General features: G+C 32.2%; 1 protein-coding gene across 1 annotated transcript in view; it reads right to left on the reverse strand.

Moving 5' to 3' along the window:
* Nucleotides 1-20309, reverse strand: part of CCDC178 (coiled-coil domain containing 178) — a 630290-nt gene that overhangs the window by 156711 nt on the left and 453270 nt on the right. The gene's annotated exons all lie outside the window — the stretch shown is intronic.

Genomic DNA, 20309 nt, shown 5'->3' on the forward strand with positions numbered 1-20309 from the left:
AGGGGATTTTTTTTTTAGAATGTTCAAGACAATGTGTTGGCTGATATGATAAAGTCAAAATAAAATATGATTCCTGGTTTTGAGATCAGAAGGAACTTATAATCTAGCTATATATTGAAAAGATAACAATATGGGCAATACAAGAAATGTTCAAAGGCAGTCTATGATTAATTGTTAAAAGAAATAGTACAAGCAATAAATATCACAAGTTCAAAATCAAGAGAAGACTATATAGATGTGAATGGATTGAGAAAAAACTGGAGTGTCTACTTGAAAGAAGAATTTGGATTTTGATAAAGATGTAAGATTAAGGACAATTTAAGATATCCCACAAAACACTAGTGAAATATTTTAAAGAAATCCATCTAAAATATTTAAGAATTATTAAATGTATTAAGTTTAACTATATAAAAATGGATTTGCTTAATAAGCAACTAGAAGAGAAAGTTAAAGCCTTTTAAATGTTATACAAACTAGCTAAAAAGGGGTAGGCTGTTTGTTATACTTTAAAAGATGAATGAATTTGATCTGAAGGGACAGGAAAATAAAGACTATCCCAAGATTACCACATAAAGAATACAAAAGATAGGAGATAGAAACAGATGATAAATAGACATTTTAATTATCTGGAGGAAAGGAGGAAAGAAAGGAAGGAGGGAGAAAGGGAGAAAAGGAAAAAAGGAAGGAAGTAAAAAAGCAAGGAGGGAGATAAAAAGACTATTCATAAATGATATCCAAATATTATTTGATCCTCAAAACAAATCCTGGAAGGTGGACCTTTAGCCCCATTTTACAAGTTGAAGAACTGAAGCAAATTACTTCCCTGAGTCACAAAGCTAGTAAACATTTGAGATCAGATTTCAACTCAAAAACCCAGCACTGTACAATTTCTTGCTTCCAGACTGGAGTTCTTAGATGGAGTAGAATTTTTGGCATACAAATTAGACAAAATTTTTGATGGAGGATTTTAATATCCAACACAAAGAGTGTGATTTTGGATGAGAATAGTCTGAGACAATGCAGGCAATTTAAAATATGAATACTGCAGGTGAAATAGTTTCAGAAGGAAAGATATATCAATTAAATATTTGTGAAATATTCCTCCAACAAGGTATCTAAGAATGCATAAATGGTATTGCATATTAAGCAAGAATGCATACAATGCTCTAGAATTGAATCTTGTGGATATTATACAAGATTTTTAACAATATCTATAATGGAAGAGTTAAATTGAATCGATCAATCACCCATCTACTTAAAGTGACTCACAACATTCTATACTCTGATAACTTTATTGGGTGAAAATACCTTATTAAATCAATCAGTCAAAAGCATTAAAAGTAACTAAGTATATGACCTAGTTAATCAAATTAAAAAGGAGAAGAATGCTTTACACCATTAGATAAGATAAAATGATACTATAAAGTAAGTTTATTGAGATTGCTTAATAAGATTCAGATAGATTTGAATAGAAGAATGAACCAGTTTAGATGCCAAGATTCCAGGGGTTGGGCCAGCCTCAAGAAGAAAACAGCTTTTGGTTATTTTTTCTTGTAATTCAAGCCCCTTTGCCTTCTGGAATATATTCCAACTACTCCACTCCTTTAATGTGGCAGTTGCTAAATCTTGTGGCATCCATACTATAATTCTATGGTATATTTGAATTATTTCTTTCTGGCCAATTGTTTTATTTTCTCCTTGATCTGAGAACTCTGGATTTTGGTTATAATAGTCTTGAGTTTTCATTTGGGGATTTCCTTCATGTGGTAACCAGTATATTCTTTGAATTTCTACCTTTCTTATAAGATATCTGGGCAATTTTCCTGTATAATTTCCTGAAATATATTTAGGCTCTTTTTTTGAACATGGTTTTCAGGTAGTCCAATAATTCTTAAATTATTTTTGCTTGTTCTATTTTCTAAGTGTATTGTTTTTCCTATGAGATATATCACATGTTTTTATCTTTTTGAATTTTTGAGTTTGTTTTGTTGTTTCTTAGTGTCTCATGGAGTCATTGGCTTTCACTTTGTTAATTCTGCTTTTTAAGAAGTTATTTTCTGAGATTCTGTATCTCTTTTTTTTTTCATTCTGGCCAATTCTGCATTTTAAAAAGTTATTCAGTATTTCCTGTAACTCTTTAACTTAGCTGTTAAATTTTTTCAAAAATTTCCTACAATGTTTTCATTTATTTTTTTCTACCACTCTAATTTGATTTTCAAAATTATTTTTGCCCCATTTATCTTTTCTTTTAACTCTTTTTGTGGAGGCAGTTGGGGTTAAATTATTTGCCCAAGGTCACTTACAGCTAATAAGAATCTGAGGCCAAATTTGAACTCAAGTTCTCCAGCCTCCAAGCCTGATATTCTATCCACCGTACCACCTAGTTGACCCTCTTCTAGTTTGTCTAAGAATCCCTAATGTCTTATATCAAATCTATATTTTCTTTAAGCCTTTGCTTGGAGATACTTTAAAGTCATTTTCTTCTGAGTTTGTGTCTTGAGTTTCTCTGTCAACATCTTTTAATGTTCAGGTTATTTTATCATTTTGTTTTATCAGTTTGTTCATTTTATCAGTAAGTTTGGGTTCTGTTTACCTCTTGAGGTGGAAAGTATGTATGTCTGGCCTGGAGATATCTTTATTTTACATTGATCTGTTGCTTTTACAATTCAATGGAGTAAGTTTTCAGCATTTTCAAAAGTATTGTAATGAGAGCAGAGGTCTGGTCACAGTTTTTGCTCTTTTTCATACTAAAGTATGTCTCCTTTCCTTCTCCTTGATAATCACTTCTTTCAACCCTACAATTGCAAACTGGAACTAAACAATGGGAGGCAAACTGCCAGATAGCACCTATTTCTGCTGATTACAGGGATCCTCTTTCTGATCAGGTATTCACTCCTTTTACTCTTCCTGATCAGTGGGTTACAAACCTGCTATTTTTGCTACCACAATTTTCATGGGATTATAACTCCCACCTACCACCTCAGGTTCTGAAAATGTTCATTACTAAATTTCCCTGGACTGGAAAAATAACTCATTAGGGCTTTTCCCATGCAGATTTCAGTATGGCAGTAGTATAATGTTATATAAGGAAAATTGTAGAAGGAGTGGAATAGTTCAGCAAAAATATAGGCTTCACTATAACATATTGACTCTGCCCATACCATAATAATCATTCTAAAGAATCTGATAAACTATATGTAAGAAAAAAAAAAAAAAAAAACAAATGGATAAAGAGTGCCTATTATCCAAACTAATATGCAATTGAATGAAACTGTAGAACTTGTCCATGAATTTATATATCTTGCACATATGCAATAATATAAAATGGGCTGGGAATAGAACTGAACAAGAAAGACAGAAAAATTGTTTTAGAAAGTGGAAAATATTTTTAAAATGATTTCAAGCTTCTCTTTCAAACAAAGGCCAATTTCTTTTTAATATTGTGTTTTTATGGTAATATTATAAGAAGTGAATTATGGAATTCTACATCCAGAAAATAACTAAAACTTTCACCCCCAAAAAAAAAAACAATAGAAAAGAGCATTGCAGTCTTGAGCAAGGCTCAACATATTAAAAGGGAAAAAAGCAATAAAAAGCATGGCATATAAGGAAGAATATAAACAAAAATCAAAATACTGGACATGTGGTAAAACTAAAAAATAAACAATAGACAAATAGTATGTTCCACTGGCATTTTCACTATAGAAAAATGATGTAATAAGTGATTATTCTGAGGTGAAGTTATGGGACCATATAGTAGGTACATGATGGTCAGCTATAGATGACCTACAAAACTGAGGAATTATCCACATTGATGAGATCATGGATTCAAAAATTTGAGAATTTATTGAATATTTATTATATATAACACTGTACTAGAATCATTATTTAGTGATTATTTGAAAAGAACTTGAAAAGATAGCAAATATTACAGAAAAGAAATTAATGGTATTACTAGGATAATATAGTCTCATGGGAGGTAGAGGCTTTCTAATAAAGTATTGGTCTGTAGCATATCTAGGTGTATCCAAATTAGTAGCTTTTACATTGATAATGCTACATAAGCATGCAGAATACCTTCATGATGTCTTTTTCTATTTCAATCTAACCCTAATAGACTTTCACAATTAAACATTAACTATCAAATTTCCTTAGCTATAATTTAGCTTCCTCCTTTCCCTTACCCAGAAAATGACTTTTTTAAAAGAGGTTCTGGTCAAAATTACACTTATATATTTCATTACAAACTCTTTACTTGTTAAATAGTATTTGATACAGTCTTCATCTCTGTGCCCAGATAATATATATTACTGAAAAAATTTTTAATATTATTGAGATGTCGTTACTGTCAAGAATAAATATAAATATTTAAATCAAATCAGAATCTTAAAAAGATGAAGGAAAGGGGGCATATGCTTTGAGAAAAATCAACACATAAAAGACTTTACTTGCTTTAGAAATATATTCTTCTTGGGGCAGCTAGGTAGCGCAGTGGATAGGGCACAAACCCTGAAGTCAGGAGGACCTGAGTTCAAACTTGGACTTATACACTTAACACTTCCTAGCTTTGTGACCCTGGGCGAGTCACTTAACCCCAACTGCCTCAGCAAAAAAAAAAATCAAAACATATATACATATCTATATAGATATATAGATATATATATATAGATATATAGATATATAGATATATAGATATATCTATATCTATATATCTATATATCTATATATATATATTTCTTTCACTTTTGAATACATATCTCCATGGAAATTTTTTGCAAAAAAAAAAGACCCTTATTATATTTACAATAAGATTTAAGGGAGAAAAGTTCTGACATACAATAATTTAGAAACCTTTTTTATGATATAAGGTAAACTGTACATTTCTCTGGACTTTTTTATCATCTTCAGGTGAAAACTATATGCTTATTATTATCTGTGATATTTTTTGGAATAGTATATTTCTTGTTACTGTTGAAATTCACTTTATTTATCTGAGCATTGTGCAGTTTTTTTTGGAAAATAAATGTTTTCAGGCAGAAATAGTAAATGCATCCTTTTCAGACCACAAGGCAATGAAAATTACATTTAATAAAAAGCCAGGGGAAAATAGACCAAAAAATAATTGGAAACTAAATAATCTTATACTAAAGAATGATTGGGTAAAACAGCAAATCATAGACATAATTAATAACTTCACCCAAGAAAATGACAATAATGAGACATCATACCAAAATGTTTGGGATACAGCCAAAGCAGTAATAAGGGGAAGTTTTATATCTCTACAGGCCTACTTGCATAAAATAGAGAAAGAGAGGGCCAACGAATTGGGCTTACAACTAAAATTGCTAGAAAAGGAACAAATTAAAAACCCCCAGACAAACACAAAACTTGAAATTCAAAAAATAAAAGGTGAGATTAATAAAATTGAAAGTAAAAAAACTATTGAATTAATTAATAAAACTAAGAGTTGGTTTTATGAAAAAACCAACAAAATAGACAAACCCTTAGTAAACCTGATTAAAAAAAGGAAAGAGAAAAAGCAAATTGATAGTCTTGAAAATGAAAAGGGTGAACTCACCACTAATGAAGAGGAAATTAGAACAATAGTTAGGAGCTACTTTGCTCAACTTTATGCTGATAAATTCGATAACTTAAATGAAATGGAAGAATACCTTCAAAAATATAGCTTGCCCAGATTAACAGAGGAAGAAGTAAGTAGTCTAAATAGTCCCATCTCAGAAAAAGAAATAGACCAAGCTATTAACCAACTTCCTAAGAAAAAGTCCCCAGGACCAGATGGATTTATAGGTGAATTCTACCAAACATTTAAAGAACAACTAACTCCAATGCTATATAAACTATTTGAAAAAATAGGGATTGAAGGCGTCCTACCAAATTCCTTTTATGACACAGACATGGTACTGATACCTAAACCAGGTAGATCGAAAACTGAGAAAGAAAACTATAGACCAATTTCCTTAATGAATATTGATGCTAAAATCTTAAATAAGATATTAGCAAATAGACTTCAGAAAATCATCCCCAGGATAATACACTATGACCAAGTGGGATTTATACCAGGAATGCAGGGCTGGTTTAATATTAGGAAAACTATTAGTATAATTGACCATATTAATAATCAAATTAATAAAAAGCATATGATCATCTCAATAGATGCAGAAAAGGCATTTGATAAAATCCAACATCCATTCCTACTAAAAACGCTTGAGAGTATAGGAATAAATGGACTATTCCTTAAAATAATAAGGAGCATATATTTAAAACCTTCAGTAAACATCATATGTAATGGTGATAAACTAGAACCTTTCCCTGTAAGATCAGGAGTGAAACAAGGTTGCCCACTATCACCATTACTATTCAATATAGTACTAGAAACTCTAGCCTTGGCAATAAGAGCTGAGAAAGAGATCCAAGTAATTAAAGTAGGAAATGAAGAAATCAAATTGTCACTTTTCGCAGATGACATGATGGTATACTTAGAGAACCCCAAAGACTCTGCCAAAAAGCTATTAGAAATAATTCAGAATTTTAGCAAAGTCGCAGGATACAAAATAAATCCACATAAATCCTCAGGATTTTTATACATTACCAACACAATCCAACAGCAAGAGATACAAAGAGAAATTCCATTCAAAATAACAGTCGATAGTATAAAATATTTGGGAATATATCTACCAAAGGAGAGTCAGGAATTATATGAGCAAAATTACAAAACACTTGCCACAAAAATAAAGTCAGATTTAAATAATTGGAAAGACATTGAGTGTTCTTGGATAGGCCGAGCAAATATAATAAAGATGACAATACTCCCCAAACTAATCTATTTATTTAATGCTATACCAATCAGACTCCCAAGAAACTATTTTAATGACCTAGAAAAAATAACAACAAAATTCATATGGAAGAATAAAAGGTCGAGAATTGCAAGGGAACTAATGAAAAAAAAGTCAGAGGAAGGTGGTCTAAGTGTACCTGATTTAAAGCTATATTATAAAGCAACAGTCACCAAAACCATTTGGTATTGGCTAAGAAATAGACTAGTTGATCAGTGGCATAGGTTAGGTTCACAGGACAAGATAGTGAATAAAAATAGCAATCTAATCTTTGACAAACCCAAAGATCCCAAATTTTGGGATAAGAATTCATTATTTGACAAAAACTGCTGGGAAAACTGGAAATTAGTATGGCAGAAACTAGGCATGGACCCACATTTAACACCACATACTAAGATTAGATCAAAATGGGTCCAAGATTTAGGCATAAAGAATGAAATCATAAATAAATTGGAGGAACATGGGATGGTTTACCTCTCAGACTTGTGGAGGAGGAAGGAGTTTGTGTCCAAGGGAGAACTAGAGACCATTATTGATCACAAAATAGAACATTTTGATTACACCAAATTAAAAAGTTTCTGCACAAACAAAACTAATGCAAACAAGATTAGAAGGGAAGTAACAATTTGGGAAAAAATTTTTACAGTGAAAGGTTCTGATAAAGGCCTCATCTCCAAAATATACAGAGAATTGACTTTAATTTATAAGAAATCAAGCCATTCTCCAGTTGATAAATGGTCAAAGGATATGAACAGACAATTTTCAGATGATGAAATTAAAACTATTTCCACTCATATGAAAGAGTGTTTCAAATCACTATTGATCAGAGAAATGCAAATTAAGACAACTCTGAGGTATCATTACACACCTGTCAGATTGGCTAAGATGACAGGAACAAATAACGATGAATGTTGGAGGGGCTGTGGGAAAACTGGGACACTGATGCATTGTTGGTGGAGTTGTGAAAGAATCCAACCATTCTGGAGAGCAATCTGGAATTATGCCCAAAAAGTTATCAAAATGTGCATACCCTTTGACCCAGCCATACTACTACTGGGCTTATATCCCAAGGAAATACTAAAGAAGGGAAAGGGACCTGTATGTGCCAAAATGTTTGTGGCAGCCCTTTTCATAGTGGCTAGAAGCTGGAAGATGAATGGATGTCCATCAATTGGAGAATGGTTGGGTAAACTATGGTATATGAATGTTATGGAATATTATTGTTCTATAAGAAATGACCAACAGGAGAAATACAGAGAGGCTTGGAGAGACTTACATCAACTGATGCTGAGTGAAACGAGCAGAACCAGAAGATCATTATACACTTCAACAATGATACTGTACGAGGATGTATGCTGATGGAAGTGGATTTCTTCAACATAGAGAAGAGCTAATCCAATTCCAATTGATTAATGATGGACAGAACCAGCTACATCCAGAAAAGGAACACTGGGAAATGAATGTAAACTGTTATTTTTACCTTCTGAATCCAATTCTTCCTGTGCAACAAAAAATTCGGTTCTACACACATATATTGTATCTAGAATATACTGTAATATATTTAACATATATAAGACTGCTTGCCATCTGGGGGAGCGGGTTGGGGGAGGAAGGGAAAAAATCTGAATAGAAGTAAGTGCAAGGGATAATGTTGTAAAAAATTACCCATGCATATGTACTGTCAAAAATGTTATAATTATAAAATAAAATAAAAATTAAAAAAAAATAAAATAAAATAAAAAATGTTTTCAGGTTGATTTGTGACTAATAAAAGTTAAGTAGGACTGATAGAAATAATCCTGATTCAGTATTTTTTCTCTAATGAGAGAAGAATAGATCAGTTTTGTGACTCTGAAGCTCATGCTCCCCTCCAGGAAAGAATCAAAATTTCTCTCAAAGATGGAAAAGATTCAATGAATATATACTTGTACTTTCCTATGAGCCACATTTAGATATACTACATGGGCAAGATATATCTCTTCATGAGTAAGCCTCTTTTCCTCAATAATATTATAGATCAATAATTGTCCTTGCCACTGTAGAACTTCTGATTGATAACTGACTTCAATCATTTGGAAGTGACAGTCCGCCTTATCTCAGAATACTTATTGTCACTCCAAGAGACATCAGATTTATCATCTCTGTGACTCTCCTTCTGTGCCCCTATGATGACATGTGTTTTTTTTTAAGTTGCCTTGTGCCCTGGAAGGACTTTACTAAGAAATGATTTGGACCATCTCCATACCACATCAGTGCTAAAGATTTTTAGAGGATGCTTAGCTTAGTTTCAACTGAGACTATGAAAGAATGCTTTTATGAGATATATCTTATAAATATAATAAAGTTGAAATTAAGTTATACTGTAAGATTCACTCCTGTTTTAGCATTTGAAAAAGACATTCAATGTTAACTTGCAGTAACACCCAGAATCTAAAATCTTTCCAGATGGACATAGGAAGCCAGAGCTTTTAAGTTCAGTCACCGAAAGAGTAAAGTAGAACTCTGAAATGACCTCTCAACTGTTAAATGACAAGACTAAAGCTTAGCTAAACTCCTTCATCAAGAACCATCCCCAGTGAATCTAAACTAAGCCTCCAACAATCTTTGGTCCTTCTTCAACACGCTACAGTGACATTCTTGTTATACATTTATCCGCCTTGTTATGTAAGAATTGTCACTGACTGTTCTTAATATATGTATATATATAGAATGTATATATATATATATATATATGTATATATATATATAAACATATATATACATGCATTTTATATATATATATATGTATACATATTTTAAAACCTTGTATATATATATATGTATATATATATATATGTTCATATCTGCACATATAAGCATATGTACTCTCTACTATAGTTACTTAGGTTTTGTATAAATATGTCATATACCATAAGTAACTATAACAGAGTATACTTATGTATGATAAATATATATGTAACATGCATGCCTAAGTACCTGTAATAGAATCTAGAAAATTTAACTATGTTTGAATTTAGTTACACACTACTGAATTTCTCTCTGTCTCTCTCTGTCCCTTTATCTCTGCCTCTCTGTCGCTATCTCTATCTATCTGTTTCTATCTCTATCTCTCTGTGTGTCTCTGTGTCTCTGTCTCTGTCTCTTTCTGTCTCTGTCTCTCTCTGTCCCTGTTTCTGTCTCTATCTCTCTCTGTGTCTGTCTCTGTCTCTGTCTCTATCTGTTTCTGTCTCTATCTCTCTCTGTGTCTCTTTGTGTCTCTCTCTGTCTCTGGATCTGTCTCTGTCTCTCTCTGTTTCTATCTCTATCTCTCTGTGTCTCTCTGTTATTCTCTCTGTCTCTATCTCTGTCTCTTTTTTTCTCTCTCTCTATGTATGCATATATGTATGTAATATGTATATAAAAATGTATGTATGTGAGTGTATGCACAGCTCTGACTCACAAAAATCCAATTCACTCAAAAGACATCATCCTCATGTTGTCACTGGCCCTCTTTGAGAACAAAAGATGACCACATATATACATATAAACATGTGTGTGTATGGATGTATGCATATGCCAGCACAGTGTATAGAGCTCCAGTCTGAAGCCAATACCTAAATTTAAATCCAGCCTCAGACACTTACTAGCTGTGTGACCCTGGGGACGTCATTTAACCTTGTTTGCCACAGTTTCCTCATCTGTAAAATGAGCTAGAGAAAGAAATGGCAAAGCATTCTAGTTTCTTTGCCAAGAAAACCCCAATGGGATCATGAAGTCAGACTTAAATGAAATAACTAAACAACCACCATATACACACATATTTGTGAACACACACAATGTATATGTGTAAATATATTTGTATATATGTATACATATGTATATATATATATATATATGTGTGTGTGTGTGTGTGTGTGTGTGTGTGTGTGTGTGTGTGTGTATAATCGAGTATATAAAGAATGGTCAGGAATTTAATCTAGAAATTAAGACATAGAAATTTACTACCCAAATGAGAAAACATTTGGATTCTTAGGCCAGAGATGAGATAACTGATTAACAGTTACACATGGCTATGACCCAGCAAGCATTTGAAAATTACTTTGATATAAAACATAATCTGAGGTAGTAGGAATAGGATGTCTATTGCCTGGACAGAGAATGAACAGTGAATATTGGAAATGGAAATAAGCAGCCTTTAAAACCATAGAAATCATTCAGGGAGAAAAGAAGGGGGTTTGTGGCCAACCACATTATGCTCCCAAGAGATATATATTGTTCAAGATTAGTAATTTTGAGAACTGGGGATTTCTAATACAATGTATATAGAAAATGAATGCCAAACCATAGATTTAAAGCTGAAAGCAATCTTATATGTCATCTAAGCTAACTTCTTTCACAATTTTGTTTTTTAAAACTTTTTTCAGATGATAATAGCTCACTTATTTGTAGCATTTTAAATTCTGAAAATCATTTTATAAACATCTCACATCAACCTTGAAAATTTTTTACTATAATTTATCCCAATTTTACAGATGAAGAAACTGAGGGAGACAAATTAACATCCCATCAATGAGTTTATCTAAGCTCATCGATAAAAATATTTAATAGCACATGGTCATGAACAGGTTTCTGTACCAGAGAGCTCTTTCAAGCTAACATTGAACCATTTATAACATTTATCAAAAAAAATCTTTGATTCAGTTTCATACTCAAGAGTTTTTCATAGATTGAAAAATATGTAAAAATAAACCAAGTAGAGTAAGAAAGGTACTGTTTGATGTCCATGAGCAAAACCATTTTTGCGTGTACTTCAAATGTATTTAGTGTCAAAAAAAGTTAACAGAAAATCTTTCAGAAACAATTTAAGCAAATTATGGTTCTATTTAACATTATATTCACCAACATTTCTTATAAATAAAACTAAATATATCTTCCAAATTAAGGAAGGAGTGAGAGCAAAACATCTTAGTAAACATTTGACATTCAAGGTTTATATGATGACATGATGCTATATGGCTCCATAATACCAATACATTAAACAATTTCTTCATATAATGGAATCTCTAATGATATCAGAATGTTTTTTGATTCAAGAAATGTAAAAGTCTCAATATATGTGACAGAAAGAGACTAAAAGTCAAACACATAAGTCAAAATGAAGCAACAGACAAAGGCCTTACTTACAAATATCTTGGTCTCCTCCAAACAAGATACAGTCATTATAATTCTATCAATCAGTCAGTCAACACTTAGGTATTTATATTATATATTATTTATATCACGTTCACGGCATTATACTATGTTCTGAATAAACAAAGAAAATTTTAAAAAAAAGTGGTCCATGGCCTTAGCCTATATTCCAATAGGGAAGAGAAAAAGGAAAGAAGAAAAGGGGTGACTGAGAGAATTAAGAGAGACTTACTGCCATCCTGAAATCAAAACTAAATGGGTTGAAAACATTTAAGGTGTAGCACACATGCTCTTCACATTGGCACATCAGGTCCCTAGAGCTCAGCTGGCTAATTTCTCCCTTAGGGTTCTCAGGGGCTTAGGGAACATCTTTCTAATGCTATAGCTCATGAACTCCCACCAGTATCCTTCCCCTGTGATTATCACTTGATATAACTTAATCAGCCAATATGGAAATATGTTTTGCGTGATTTCACATATATGGCCAATATATTGTTTGTATTTTCAAGGGATGGGGGAGGCATAGAATGGTGGGGAAATTTTGGAATTCAATTTTTTAAAATCATTGTTATAAAAAAGTACATTTAATTGGGAAACATTTCATGAAAAAAAAATAAAAAGTGTTTTGTAAAAATTAATCAGCAGACTTAGTTGTTAGAAAGAAGTATTTACTTAGATAGTATATAGCGAGAACAATTGGTGTAAATATTCTCCCAGAGATCTGTCATACTCTTTCCTACCAATTCATGCAAACTCCAGTGAAACATGGGCTAAGGTTCAGAAAACATATATATAGATTTTATGTCAGGTCTTCCTGACTTTAGGACTTTACACCACTCCCCCACTCTTAGTTATGATATTACTATTCTAATGGGCAATTAAGGTGGCAACATTGTAAAGTCCTGGAGACATAAAATCTATCCTCAGATTTACTAGCTGTGTGACCCTAGGCAAGTTATTTAACCCAATTTGCCTCAATTTCCTCACTGTAAAATAAACTGAAGAGAGAAATGAAAAACTATGGTATCTTTGACCAAAAACAAAAAAAACAAACAAAAAAAATAAAGTCCCAAAGAATTGTACATGTTTGAAAAACACCTAAACAATAAATTCTTCTGGGTTCCTTGCAAAGTCTTTTGCTTTGTATAGTCCTGTAATTGCCCTTCCTGGTTGTTTCCATTCATCCTTACCTCCTAAGTAGCTGGTAAGATAGCTATAGGAAATTCCAAATTTTCTGAACCCTTTGAAGTTTATACAGCATATCACTCCATCAATGAGAAGAGAAGGGGAGGACACTGAAACCAATGTCAAGATGGCTCTTAACTCTTGCTCTCCAATGGATTTCATTTTAGGATTTTAGCTGGAAATTTCTACCATTAAAATGCTTTTTTCTATTTTCCTATTTTATATGAAACCAAGATTTCCTAGCCAATAACATTAGTTTCCTATATAATGTCATTAGCTAACAGATATAATAACATTGGGCTAGTATCCAAGATCAAATTTATGGAGAAAAGAGGAGTTTGGATTAATTTTTCTGAACCCAGTCTTTTATAGAAAGAGGAATAAGCAAGTGATCTCAGGACTGGTAGAGTCCTGACTGGTAGAGTGTAGGACTTAGCAGAGTACCTAGCACATTGCAGACATTTAACAAATCCTTGTTGACTGATCTCCAATGGGGAAAAGCCAACTTGGACTTTATGGTACTACTTTAAGTTATGCAGACAGAGCAGATTCAGCAGAAGAGATTGAGCCTGTAGCTGACCCAAGTGCAAAATTTCTTTCTGAATACTCACAAATGCCTAGGCATTTGTCTAAATCTGGAAGGAGGACTAATAAGGAAGAAAAGGAATGGTTCTAGCAATCCAACTGTGGAGCTCTCTTTCTTGGGGGAGATAGAAAATTTTAAATATGGAGGATTGACTATATCTTGTTCCAAGATAAAGTTAAGGAACATGAAATCCTCTTTCTCCATCCAACTCATGTGAATTTCTCTTCCATTGGGAGTTTCAACCATAAAGGTGACATTATAAGTCTGAGGATCTATAAAGCTCTTCAAACCAGATGAGACTTACTAGAAAGGGAAAGAATTATCTGTTTACAATTCTTGTGAATCCTTTGCATTAATTTTTTTATGAAGTAAAACCTTCATATGGATTGATTTATGTTCATTTGTTAATGTATGTATTTGCATATATATATATATATATATATATCTCATACATGTATTAGAGATGAGCCCTTTTTTGTTGAGGCAGTTGGGGTTAAATGACTTACCCAGGGTCACATAGCTAGTAAGTGTTAAATGACTTAGGCCAGATTTGAACTCAGGTCCTCCTGACTCAGGGCTGGTGCTCTATCCACTATATCAACTAGCTGCCCCCTTACAAGCCCTTTTTATACCCATCTATATAAATAACAAAGGTATATTCTTATGCTTCTAGAGAACATTTCTGGTAACTGTGGGAGTAGGAGTAGAAGCACAAATAAAAGACATGACTTGTGAAAATATTCCAAGATTAAATCTGGGACATAGTAGTCAAGAATCTAGTGTTGAGAGATAGTCTGTTCAACAGGCATATTTAAAGTTTCAGAAGGTGCAAAACCAAAAGGATTATTCATTAGGTGACATATGGCAGCTGTGAATTCTCCAGCTTCTTGGAGCCACAGGCAAGAGTTGGGAGACAGGTAGACATCAAAGGTAGATGAGCAGCCATTAAAAGGGCTTAGCAAATTCTCATACCGGAGATATGCACAAAATTATACATATATACATCTGTATACATAGGTACATATATATACAAATATGTGTTTAATATAAAATGTACTACATACAAAATTACAAAGGAAACCAATTATACTGAAATACAGGCATTAAAATATATTCTAAAAGACAAGTTCATTGACCCTAATTTAAGAGCTTCTTAAGTCCCTTCCAACTATGTGGCTGTCTTTGCGTAGCACTGTGATCATTAAATGCTAAAAGATTTAAAGTTTACAAGCATTCAGTGTGTTGGGAAGATATTCTATAAATGATAAACACACATGGATAAAAATCACAGAGTATGAAAAAGCATAGATTGGCCAGTCTTCCACCATGGAAGGAGTTAAAAAGCAAACAAACAAATAAAAAAACTCAAGAGATTTGGGTCCACTTAAGAATTGAATTTTTTTTTTAATTTTTAAACAGTATTTCATTTTTTTTCAATTACATTTGAAGATAGTTTTCAACATTAACATTTATAAGATATTGAGTTTCCTGTTTTTTTTCTCTATATATTCCCCTTTTCCCCAAGAGAGCAAACAATCTGATATAAGTTATACATGCACAATCATATTAAAATATATTTCCACATTAGCTATGTTGTTAAAAGAAGAATCAGAACAAAAGGGGAAAACTACAAGTAAGAAATAAAAACAAAAGTGAAAATAATATGCTTCCAAATGCATTCAGAATCCTTAATTCTTTCTCTGGGGGATATTATATTTTATCATGGATCTTTTGGAATTGTCTTTTATCAATTCATTGCTAAGGAGGCCTAAATCTACCAAAGCTGATCATCACACAAAGTTGTTTTTCGTATGTCAAATATTCTCTTGCTCAGCATCAGTTCATGTAGGTCTTTCCAGGCTTTTTCTGAATAATCTGCTCGTCATTTGTTATAGCACAATAACATTCCATTACATTAATATGCCACAACTTGTTCAGCCATTCCCCAGTTGATGGGCCTCCCCTCAATTTTCGGTTCTTTGTCTCCACAAAAAGTACTACTCTAAATATTTTTATATATGTCAGTCTTTTTCCCTTTCTTATGATCACTGTGAGATAGAGACCCAGTAGTTGTTTTGCTGAATCAAAGGGTATGCATAATTTGATTGCCCTTTGGGCGGAGTTCCAAAGTGCTCTACCAAATAGATGTTCACAATTCTAGAAAGAGAGCATTAATGTCCTAGTTTTCCTCCAACCCCTCCAATATTTATCACTTTCTTTTTCTGTCACATGAACCAATCTAACAGGTGTTAGATTTATTTATTTAAAATTTATTTAACTTGCATTTATCTAATCAATAGAAATTTAGAATATTACTTCATATGACTATAGATAGCTTTAATTTCTTCACCTGAAAACAAGCTGTTCATACTCTTTGATCATTTATCAATTTGAAAATGATGTCTTCTTATAAATTTGACTTATTTATCTAAATATTTTAGAAATGAAAGCTTTATCAAAAAACACTGGCAATAAACATCATTTGCCAGCTTTTTGCTTTCTTTCTAATCTTGGCTGCGTTGGCTTTGTTTATGCAAAATATTTTAATTTAATGTAATCAAAATTATTCATTTTACTTTTCATAATATTCCCTATTTCTTGTTTGGTCATAATTTTTTCTCTTCTTTATAGATCTGACAGAACTATCCCTTGCTCTCCTAATTTGCTTATGGTATCATCCTTTATGTCTAAATCATATACCCAGCTTGATCTTATCTTAGTATATGGTGTGGGATACTGGTCTATGACTAGTTTCTGCCATATCATTTTCCAGTTTTCCCAGCAGTTTTTGTCTAATAATGAATTCTTTTCCTAGAAGCTAGATCTTTGGCTATCAAAAAGTAGACAACTACAGTTTTGTGTACCTAATGTATCCACTGATCCACCACTCTATTTCTTAGCCAGGACTAAATTGTTTTGATGATTACCACTTTATAATATAATTTTAGATCTAGTACAGCTAAGCCACCTTCCTAAGCACTTTTTTCATCAATCTCCTTGATATTTTTGAACTTTAGTTCTTCCAGATGAACTTTGCTACTTTTTTTTCTAGTTATATGTAATAATTTTGGTAGTTTAAAATAATTAAACCATCAATTGAATACAGGATCACAAGTAGAAAAATAAAGACAGATTTCATGAAACCACCACTGTTGTAGACAGAATAATTTTCTTGTTTATCTTATTGTATATGTTATCAATACCAGGAACAAGTAGGAATTGTAATTTAAGTAATATTTGAGCAATTTCAAATAATAATATATTGTGATCATAACATGTTTATTGTAAATAGCTGTCCTTTGTCATTATAGCAATTGAAAAATTAGAATTACAAAAGCAAAAAAAGTCCCATGTTTCCTTCTTTTATGTGCTTTTACCAATAAATACATCAGAGCAAGAAAAAGTGAAGAAAAAATAGAAGTAGGGGCATTTAAAAAGAGGGATTCTAACTATTTTTCTTATATGTCTAAGGGCAAATGTTAATTGCTCAATTTTCATTAAGTTGAGTTACTCCATAATTTTTGTTCTCTTTTCTTCCACCTTTCACTTTTCCTTCCTCCTTCTCCCCTTCCTTTTTCCTTCTTTGTTTTCTTCCTTCTTTCTTGTAGTTTAATCAATGCCCAAGAAAATTACAACTTTCCTTCTGGCAGATTAGTCTCTCAGCACTATTGAAATTTTACTTGCAACTTTTGTTCAAAAGCAAGAAACTTAAAATTTGGATTTCTCAATTGATGCCTTCTAATTTCATATATTTCCAGGTGCAGAATATTCTTTATGGATGAACCTTTGTCTGCTTAATCCATCTGCCAGCAAATTCTTCTTTCTGGCCAAATATTGCTCAGGGCCTTCAAGTGTTTTTTCATCTGTGAAATGAAAAGAGGTACTTCCAACTTGAATGCCCTGATCTTCATGTCCCCTTGTAAGTACAAAAATCCATCCACAGTTACGTCCTTAAACACTGGAGAACACAAAACACTGGAACCATGTCTCCTCATCTTTCTACATCTCTTTTAAGCCTCCTTACTAAAGATCTAATTATGAGCTGATTTTAGTAGCTTTCCATATGCATAATAAATAAGGATTACCTAAGTCAAATGTCTTGTCCTTAGGAAAAGAGCTTATTTTAAATAGCTGTTATCAATTGTCTTTTGCAGGAAATTGACTTTCATTCACACAAACAGAAAATGACCAAGACTTGAAGGCCAAGGATGGCAAGAATGATTGACCTCATGCTTCAAAAGCTCTGAAACAGCTTTCTGGTAATAGCTTGCTATAGTATAGTTACATTGCATGGATGATGTAAGTTGTTAGAAAAATCTAGAATCAGAGACCCCTATTTTACGAGTTAAGGATGATTCTGAAAATATGTGTATAAATCAAGTTTTGCCAACTTAATTTCATTTTAAACATATCAGGGAATTAATTGTTTAAATAACCCCTATAATGAATTACTTTGTAACATTAAAGAAACAATACTACCTATTTTATACTGCTTTCTAAGTTTGAATTTTTATATAAAACTGCTTCTTTTAGACATAATTTAATCCTTCTAGTTCTGTGAATCTGTGGGTTCATCAATAATTTATATGAATACCTGTGGAAACTTTCCATGGACAATGACAAAGGTTACAAGAAATAAAGGTTTCAAGAAGTGATGTTTCAGTTTGGGCTTTTTAAAGCAATATCAAATAGACAAGTAAAAAATTGAATTGTGAAGCAACAGAAAAGAGCATTACCTTGTTGGTTTTCATAAAACAAAACTAAATTACATCACAATCCACATGAAAGCATATATACATTTATGTATATATGTATACATATACACAATATGTGAAAGTATGTGGATATATATTTATTTGTACTTGAATTGTGGCACAGTTATGTTTTGTGAAATCTCTACATATGCATATATGTGTGTATGTATGTATATATACAAAATATGTTTATATGTATATATGCATATGTGTTTGCATATATGTATGTTTATGCATATATTGATGTGTACAACAATTAACAAACAGTGTTAAGGGCCTACTATGTGTCTGGTATTATGCTAAGTATTAGGGATACAAAAAGAGGAAAAAGACAAGGAGTTCACAATCCAATGGGGGAGACAACATGCAAACAAATGTCTACAAAGCAAGATAAATATAGGATAAATAAAAAATTAACAGAGGGAAGGCATTAGATGCACATGTATTTTTCTATACATGTGTGTATGTTTATATACATAAATTTACATTTATATGCACATATATGAAAAAGAAAAATAAGAAGAATGCAAAGAAATGATAAAGAAGAGAAGAGAGGAAAGAAAAAGAGGAAATGGAAGAGAAAAAGGAAAAAGGAAAGGAAAAGGGAAGCAAAGACAAGAAAAAGAAAAAGAGATTCCAGGCATTCCTGGAGAAATTTTATATTCTTACCAATAGTAAAGGAATTTTTTTAAGAGAGGGAAAAAAATTTCAGAGAAGATAATCTTCATAATCACATTTAGTTAAATTATTTCTTTGAAATGAAAGCATAATTTTAGATAATAGAATTCTAGAGAATTCGTGAGAAAAAAGATTACTTAGAAGATGGACAGGTATCTAGGATAAGAAGAATGTGTCAATGAAAGCTGTAAAATACTTTGGACATTACATGGCAGTAATGCTCTATTAAATCAGTCTATGTTGATTTCCAGGTTTTCATCTTAATCTATTTGTCAGGCTTGAAGAATAATACTTGTATGTTCTATGAAAACAACAGAGGAGAAATAAAAGCTTAGTAGAAAGCTTTGGAGTCATATGATCTAAATTCAAATTCCAGTTTTTCAATTTATTACCTGTAAAACTTTATGCAAATACATTGCGTGGGCCTCAGTTTCCTATCTACAAAAAAAATGGAAGTTAGGTTTGGTAATGTTTAAGGTATTTCACAGCTCTAAATCTGTATGTTTTTATGATTCTTCCTTCAAACTCTTAATAATATGTTATTTAGTAACTCATTTGGAGCTTCAAGAAGCTATAGTAATACAAAGTGGCCACATTCTGGAAACACCAGATGGACTAAATCAGGTTAAGGGTGCCTAGCAAGCTTCAAATGCTTTGGTGAGTTGAGGGATGTCTACCCCTAATAATGTGAAGACTTTCAGTTTGCTCCAATGGCCACGAGAGAGACAAAAGTCGATGCTATGGAGCATTCAGAGCTTGATTGGTAGCTTCACTCAGAGTAAAGATACCAATGTCTCCCAATACTCCCTAGGCCATTGCCAATCCTTTTGACTTTTGCCACTGGTCTTGGATGACTCTGGAAGAGAAAATAAGGCTGACAATTTTTCATAACTGCCTCACTTAAATCCAGTTCCCTTAAGTTAAGACATCACCTACAGTGTCATTAATTCCCTTCAAAAATGAAGTACAACTAACCACCACAACATATGTTGTATTTCTAAAGCCTCAGTTTACACATCTGAAAAATGAGAGCTGGAGAAGAGGATGATCTCCAAGATTGAATTTTTAGAATCCATTACCCAA

The sequence above is a fragment of the Sminthopsis crassicaudata genome, chromosome 1 (assembly GCF_048593235.1).
Source record: "Sminthopsis crassicaudata isolate SCR6 chromosome 1, ASM4859323v1, whole genome shotgun sequence".
In the NCBI taxonomy this organism is placed as follows: domain Eukaryota; kingdom Metazoa; phylum Chordata; class Mammalia; order Dasyuromorphia; family Dasyuridae; genus Sminthopsis; species Sminthopsis crassicaudata.